Consider the following 7465-nt stretch of genomic DNA (forward strand, 5'->3'; position numbering starts at 1 on the left):
AGGTGCGCAGTTAGGTCAGTGCTTTCATTCCTGCAGGAGAGGTTGTAGGGGAGGCTGTCCCCTCAGATGTTTTCACATCTGACGGCAGGGGAGCGGAGCTTATCCCCACTCAGGATGGGACCAAAACTTGTGATGATGGAGTGGAGGGGGGTGAAAACATGGAAGTATGCAAACAATGAGAGACAGCTCTGCTGGCTCTTAAAGCAGAGGCTGAATTGTGATCGGATGAGATGCCTGATAGAATGCATTCTGAAATCTTACTGTTTGAACTACGGTCCCGTGCCTCACTGTAACCCAGATGTTTGCTTTTTTAAAGGAGGAAAAGTTGAAATAAATTTGTGTGGTAATCAACCAGTTTTGTAGAACTAAAGGCTAGATTCGAGACCATATTTTTATGGTCATGTCATGGACTTGAAAAAATTCTTACTTGACTTACACTGGATGGAATATAGTAGTGTGATTTAAGAAATTATAAACACATTAAAAGTAAAGGTTTTGGTTCACTTACGACATTAACAGTTTACATTTAATACATCATTGTTAGGTTTAAGGTCATAAGGAACCTTGGATCTTTAATTTGAGGTTTTTTACTGAAAGACTGCCAACACTACACCAGTGTCATAATTTTATTAAAATTGTGTTCACTTAAAACGTGAGTTCCCCCAATAATTAAAATGTTCATCATTTACTCAACCTCATGACATCTCAGATGTGAGTGACTTTCTTTCTTCAGGAGAACCCAGACAAAGATTTTTAGAAGAATATCTCAGCTCTGTAGGTCCATACAATGCAAGTGAATGGTGATCAGCACTTTAAAGATCCAAAAACCACAGACAATCATGATTAAAGTAATCTATACGACTCCAGTGGTTAAATTAATGTCGAAACGTTCGCTTTGGTTGAAAAACAGATCAATATTTAAGTCCTCTTCACTATAATTGTTTACTTCCGGACAATCTCCGATGCATGTTCACAAGTCATGTTGGTATGTTCTGATGCGATACAATCAGAAGTGCAGCTTGATTTTTACAAAGAGAATGCTGTTCACAAACTTCATTGGTTTTGCTTTCATTTGAACATGCCAGCGTGCTTACGTCATGTATCGGTCTCAATTTTATATCTTTGGATTGCAGGGTTTTGGAAAGAGGGGGTGTGGCTAATTTAAAGTCTCAGCTTGTGGAAATTCCAGAACGGCTAAATCTTCTTACAGAACCTTTAAGCACTTATTGGAGTAACAAGGTATTGTGCTTGCACATTTGTGTGTGTGTGAGAGAGAGAGAGAGAGAGAGCGCTAGAGAGTGAACTTTCAGGCATGTGTGATATTACTTGCGTCTACTACGGCTCACTTCAGCTGTGCTCTTTGAAATAACTTGAATAATACATAGAAGTGATATATAACCGTTATGCAGTCAAGACCTGGAACTGCTTCATAGTGGTGCATTTACTGAAAAATAATTGCACACCTTAGAATGTTCATCAACCAATCAGAATCAAGCATCATGTTTATAATATATATATTTCCACATATTAAGAATCATTTCTACAGTGTGAAAAAACAGTAAGTGTGATATTATAAAAACAGAAACAGTATGAAACCATAATATGTCAAATTCAGTCAATGTTAACAATATTCTTTTAAAACTTTTGTTTTCTCTGAAATTTTTCACAGACACCAGTTTGAAACCTCTTGTAATAGAACACAATTAAAAACACTGAATTTCTTTTAATTTGACACTGCGCTTAAATACCCTGCACTCATGGGTCAAGATGTTGAATGAAAAGCATTACAATGGTAAAAGACGTTGGCTAAATCTAGCGCAAGTTTACATAGAACATTAAAATAGCACAGATGGACACAAGAGTGTATCCTGTTATATCCTTCCATGATAGTATTCTCATTTGCTGCCCATTTTGAATGTTTACAAAGAGCATTTAGTGCATTCTCTCTATAATCAATGCATGGGTTAAGAAATATGGAACAAATATGGAAGACTTCCTTTGGTCTTGATAAGCACATACATCAGTGAAGAACTTCCTCAATATGGATAGTGGGTGAAATCTACAGTGAAGAATCTATAGTGGAGTGTTGTTTTCCATGCTGTTCAATTGAAGATGTGCCATGGAGTGACACACATCTGGCAAAATCTGGCCAACATCCATTCATCCCTCATCCATCATCTTTCATTTCCACTAGGCTGTTTTGTGAGCACACCTGTCATCTGCCAGAGTACAGTGTGATGCTTCTGATCCGCTTTTAGATATTATTTCATGCAAGTTTGCCCCTTCACTGGAACCCTGACCTGTGCATGACTCTTCAACTATTGAACACAGATGAACCTCACCTTAAAGTGAAAAGCAATTACATCTATCTCCGTATGGCTCAAACTCATTCCCTCTACAAAACAGCAGTGCAAAGAGTCATTTAAATTAACACTGCAATGCACTAGCATTGACAGCAGGCAAAGCAGGCTCTTTTTCTTCAAATTCAGTTTTCCAAAGCACACAATACCTCTTTCATTACATCTTACAATAAGGGTCATACAGTAGCTCAATTTCAGCCCTGGAGATGAAATACAATGAGCTGGCATTTGGGGCAAGAGATAGCACTGAGGGAGAGGAGAAATAAACCATGGTTCGGTGATAAATCATGGAGAGGGCATCACTAATTAAAGTGCATCAGCAGTGAGTCTCTTGTCTTGCAGCATTGTTTACAGTGTTATAAATTTCAGGACTGTGAATTATGTAAAAAAATAAAATAAATAATAATTTGTCAAAAGTCAGAGGAAAAGTGTTGACAATATCATCCAAAACTTTTTCTTTTAGCCACATATTCTGCAGGGGAGATTGGGGCAATTGTAAGTGGAGACAACTGTAACACCCCCAAATTTCTTCAATCACAAACAAGTTATAGCGATGACACTTCTTCAACATATGCTCAGTAAACGTCTAGGTTAGTATTGTAACCTCTGTTCCCTGATGGAGGGAACGAGACGTTGTGTCGAATGAAGTGAGACTAGGGGACTTTCTTGAAGGCCTCGGTTACATTTGAACTTGAGAAAAGGCCAATGAGAATTTAGCAGACAGAATTTTCATGACCCTCCCCCGGACATATTGATATAAAGGGAGGGAATCATGCATCTGTTCATTCAGGTTTTGCACTGAGGGAGCCGAGAATAAGGTTTGGCCATTGCAGTGGCTTGGTTCAGCTTTGTGGCCGGGTGGGCACAACGTGTCGTTCCCTCCATCAGGGAACGGAGGTTACAGCAGTAACCTAGATGTTCCCCGTCTGTCGCTCACTTCGAAGTTGTGTCTAATGAAGCGACACTAGGGGTCCCTATTCAATCACGGCATGCGCTGAACCGTGTACATGAGTTGCTGATGCAGGTGCGGGCAGGCAGTTGCGTGACAAAGCAACAGGCTGCGCTCAGACTGCACGTACCTTTCTCCAACGCCCCATAAAAATCGTCATAAACTTTTTAGGTTCCTGGCATCCCAGAGTGTGGGAACAAAGCAACATGCCAAGCATGGGAGCAGGCCGCTCCAGCCACACCTTTTCTCTCTCTATGTTTCACGCATAGAGTTTAAGCGGGCATGTAAAAAAAAACTTGGGCATGTAGCCCGGTCATGGTCTTAGGAGGACATGGGTGTCTGCCGGACCGAACTCCAGGCAAGTTTTGCTGACAGAGAATTCTTGATGGAAGCAAACGTGATCAGGAGGGCCGTTTTCAATGAGAGGGCTCTGAGCTCGACTGATTCTAGCGGCTCAAAGGGGGGGTCTCAGAAGGCCTGAAAGGACCACGGAGAGACCCCATGAGGGGAACAGGCATCGCCTGGGAGGGTTCAGCCTCCGGGTGCCTCTAAGGGACCTGATGGTCAATCGTGCTTCCTTAGGGACTTACAGTCCACTGCGTCGTGGTGAGCCAATATAGCAGCTACATAAACCTTCAAGGTGGAGGGGAACAGCCTCGCCTCCGGCCTCTCCTGTAGGAATGAGAGTACTGACCCGACTGTGCATCTCTGCGGGTCTCTGGATCGGGTAGAACACCAATTCGCGAACAAGGGCCACTTCAGGGCGTAAAGTATCCTGGTAGAGGGAGCTCTGGTTTGGAGGCCCCATCCCTGAGAAAGAAGGTCCTTCCTCAGGTGAATTTGTCAGGGAGGGTCTTTCGCGAGGAGCATGAGATCCGAGAAACAAGTTCTGTGTGGGCCAATGACTTGTTCCTCATCCTCCCTGACCTTGCACAGTACCCGTGCAAGTAGGCTCACTGGGGGAAATGTGTACTTGCAAAGCTGTGTGCCAGCACGTCTATCCCGAGAGCAGCCTCTGCTAGAGAGTATCAGAGCAGAAAGTGGGAGGTCTCTGGGAAGCAAACAGGTCTACCTGTGCTTTTCCGAACCACCCCCAAATCATCTGGACCGCCTGGTGTGGAGCCTACACTCTCTGCTGAGCATGTCCTGTCGCTGAGGTTGCCCGGGATATGAGTGGCACGCAACGACCTGGGTCGCTGCTGACTCCAAATGAGGAGATGGCACATGGCAAGTTGCGACATGTGAAAAGACCGCACGCCGCCTTGGCGTTTATGTACGCTTTCATGGTGGTGCTGTCTGAGCGAATCAAGATGTGCTTGCCCTGAATTAGAGAGATAAACCTCCACAGGGCAAGAATTTACAGCAACTCTAGGCAGTTTATGTGCCAACCCAGCCACCCCCGTCCAGGGACACCTGCTCTAGGGGGACACCTGTCCACAGAAAAGAGCGGTCTGTCTAAGGGTTGGATGTCTGGCAGCAGAAAGAGGTGATGAAAACACGCTATGTGCCGCTACACCATGCCCATCTCGGGTCTCGAGTCTGAAACCAGTGCTGAAGCAGTCTCATATTCATCAACCTGAGCGCCGTTGCCACCGCTGAGGATGTAATTTGCCCCAGGAGCATCCGGATCTGCCACAATGGAACCGCTGTGCCTTGTCAGAGTGAACACCGGCTGCGTGTGCCTGTTTGTGAGGCGCACTATCGTTGAGACTGAGTCTAACTCCATGCTGAGAAAAGAGATGCTCTGAACCAGGGAGAGCTTGCTCTTTTCCTCATCGACCTGAAGCCCTAGACGGCTGAGGTGCCTGTGCACTTGGTCCCAGTGGACACAGAGAATGAGCTAGAATCAGCCAGTCGTTGAGGAAGTCGAGTATGCGGACGCCAACTGCCATTAGCGGGGCAAGGGTGGCATTTGCGACCTTCGTGAAGACACGAGTGGACAGGGACAAGCCGAAGAGGAAGACCTGGTACTAGTACGTCAGATGTGAGCCATAAGAAGGGTCTTTGCCTAGGCAAAGTGAGATGTGAAAGTACGTATCCTTCAGGTCTGCCGCTGCGAACAAATCTAGATGCTGGACACACGTTAGAATAAGTTTCCGCATGATCAACTTTGAACGGGAGTCCGTGTGAGGCACGGTTCAGAACTCGCAGGTCCAAGATTGTCTGCCACACACCGCCTGTCTTGGATACGATGAAGTGAGGGCCGTTGAACCCTGGCTTCATCTCGGCTGAAGGGACGGCTCTACCGCACCCCTGTGGGGTGAGTGCCTGGTGAACTAAATTGCGTAGCCGAGTCGGGTGGTCCCAGCGACGCGTCCAAGCTCCAAGCGGAGGGCACTAAGTGGACGATCATGTATGACGTACCCGGTGGGGCTTCGCAGCGGGGGGAGCAGGTCATGTGTCGGGGAGCAAAGTTGCGTCCCGAAACAATTGTGCTGAGAAAAGATAACTCAAAGCACTTACCTTGCTCCGCGTCCCGGCTGGGGGCAGGAAAGTGACTGAGAAGGAGGTCCTGTGGAGGCGTCCTCTAGACTCGTCAGAACCGGCCTGCTGGGAGTGTACCGTCGAGAGCGTGGATGCGAGGGGGCCACGTCCATGGTGCCATGACTTTAGGTGCTTGGTGCCAGACCGCCTTGAGAACGGCGTGGGGGGGGCACCGATTAGGTGACCAAAGGATTGGGGGAACCGCTCTCTTTTTCCTAGCAATGTGTGTACCGCGGTCCGTTGTCCCACATCTCGACCAGTTTCAGCCACAGATGTCGTTCCTGTACCACAAGTGTGGGCGTCACCTGTCCGAGTGCCAGCACTGTCACCTTTGTGCCCGGGGGGCACGATCAGTCATCGAGCGCATTTCCTGATGTCCGGGGGAGGGATTTGCAAATTCTGTCTGTCAAATTCTCATTGGCCTTTTCTCAAGTTCAGAGGTAACCGAGGCCTTCAAGAAAGTTACATAGTGTCGCTTCATTTGACACAACGTCGAAGTGAGCGACAGATGGGGAACCTCTATCTCTGCCTAAGGGTTAGTGTGATTTTTTTTACATAAAACTGATTTAGTCTAAATCAGCCTTTAAATTTAAACATATTTCTATTTTTATCTCTATCCAGTTGAGGTAATGGCATATTCTTACAATGCTGCTGGTAGCTGCTATACCATACAAGATTTCATTATGGCTGTGAAGTCAGGAGCAATTCTAACAACAGTTATGAAATAGAAATTGTTGGAGTGAATTGAAAGATTTAATCTTTAAAATATGTCATGAACATTATTACAATATGTAGTCTCTTGTTGGAGATTGTTTTTGACGTGTAATATAATCAGAATCATAATAAAAAGGATTTCATCATTTTCAAATAATTATAATGTTGACCCAATCTACACTCTCAGCTTTTAGGAATAATGTGTTTAAAGTAAAATAATTTGCAACATATAAAAGCAAAAATGTTTTAGTAATATTAATAAGTATTAAATTAATGATATTGTTACTTAGAGGTGTGCTCGTATTGGAGACACAATGGGTTATTGTTTTTCAAGCATTTTTTATGTTTTAAAAATAGGGTGATTGTTACATTCTGACTTCTTGTATTACATTGCATTGAATATTGTGACCAGGTTTTTCTTTATGTAAAGTTTTAAAAGATACTAATATTATTGGTTATTCAAAAGATGGCAAGTAGATTTGTTGTAGGCTGAAAAAACTTGCAATTGCCCCAGTCTACCCTAAGACATCATGCAGAAATATTTTTTAGTGCATTTACATAACGTTTAGTCATGGTAGGTAATGAAATGCTGCTGAACGTGATTATGAGGTGCACCTGCTTGGCTGTTCTGAGACTAGTGCTGGACGGGTCATTTGTTTAATTTTCATTTGGTGCACAATGCAATTGGCATTCAGGTCGCCATGATACAGCTACTTCTGAATGTATGTCTACCCTAATATCTAGCATTATTCTGTTTTACTCATATTCCAGATGAGAGGTATCTGTCCAGTTTCCTCTACCCGATTTTGTTAAATAAAGTAATTAAGACATGTAAATTATAATAAATTATGTTCCTCACAGTGAGCGAAATGGAGGTTGACAATATGTACAAAATTGCATAAAAACCAGAGAGACTAGCTGCAGGGTTGCGTTCATTTCCGATGATATGGCAAGAATC

The sequence above is a fragment of the Xyrauchen texanus genome, chromosome 12 (assembly GCF_025860055.1).
Source record: "Xyrauchen texanus isolate HMW12.3.18 chromosome 12, RBS_HiC_50CHRs, whole genome shotgun sequence".
NCBI classification, from domain to species: domain Eukaryota; kingdom Metazoa; phylum Chordata; class Actinopteri; order Cypriniformes; family Catostomidae; genus Xyrauchen; species Xyrauchen texanus.